Below are 1,302 nucleotides of genomic sequence, written 5' to 3'. Positions count from 1 at the left end.
CGTTCAAAAGAATAATTGTTCACTATTGTATCCAAATGAATGTACGAACTATCCACCTAACGGGATGACTCCGACAACCATAGATATAGGTCTCAATAAATATGTTCGTTCTCTCTCTGAAGTTAGGGTTGTACATGAGCTAAGCTCAGATCATGTACCGGTATTATTTAATCTAGGCGGACAACACAAAATAATTAAACATAGGATTGAAAACTCAGTAGACTTGGAGAAAGAAGTACAACGATTTACTAATATTTTGAAAAATTCTATAGCTCAAACAGTTCCTAAAAAACCTCTAGGAGACACTAGAGGTAATTTACCTATACAAATTCTGAATAGTATTCATGAAAAAAGGAGAACTCGTAAAGAATGGCAGCGTACTAGAAATCGGGATATTAAAATTTTATTTAATAAAGAAGCTCATGTGATTAGATTAGATATATTGATGTTTCGAAATCGAAATTGGCAAAATAAATTGTTAAAACTTAACCCAAATGACAATTCATTATGGAAAATGACAAAAATACTTAAAACTGAGTATCAGCCAATTCTGACATTGCAAAAAAATGACGAGGAAGCTTTTATACCCATAGACAAAGCTAGTATGCTGGCAACTCAATTTGAAAACGTACACAACATAGACTTGACAAATCTCACTAACGACCAAAAAGAAATTATACAAACAGCTTATAACTTTTTCCATACTGAACTCCCACAGGAATACACTAACTACTACACTACTCCACGCGAAATAAAAAGAGAAATCCAGAAGCTGCATCCTAAAAAAGCTCCAGGATTGGATAATATTCAGAATATTGTATTAAAACATCTTACGAAGAAAGCTACCGTTCAACTAATGTATATAATAAATGCATCTATCAGGTTGACATACTTTCCAAGTCACTGGAAAACTGGTAATATCATTCCAATATATAAGCCTGGTAAATCTAGTATAGAGCCAAGTAGTTACAGGCCTATAAGCCTTTTGCCAACACTAAGTAAATTAACGGAAAAGATAATTCTTGCAAGACTTAGTGACTTTGAGAGTAAAGAAAAAATTATAATAGATGAACAATTCGGCTTCAGGGCGGGGCACAGTACTGTCCAACAAGTAGTGAGAATTTTTAATGATGTGAGTGTTAACTTTAATCAGAATAAGGTAACGGTTATGTTACTGTTAGATGTAGAAAAGGCCTTTGATCGAGTTTGGATGAGCGGACTAGTGTATAAAATGATTAAATACAATTATCCACCTATTTTGATTAAATTTATATATACGTATTTGCAAAATAGACATCTTGT

Source organism: Belonocnema kinseyi, chromosome 6 (assembly GCF_010883055.1).
Source record: "Belonocnema kinseyi isolate 2016_QV_RU_SX_M_011 chromosome 6, B_treatae_v1, whole genome shotgun sequence".
NCBI lineage: Eukaryota > Metazoa > Arthropoda > Insecta > Hymenoptera > Cynipidae > Belonocnema > Belonocnema kinseyi.
The sequence above is the reverse complement of the archived record's forward strand: the minus strand, read 5'-3'. Positions refer to the sequence as shown.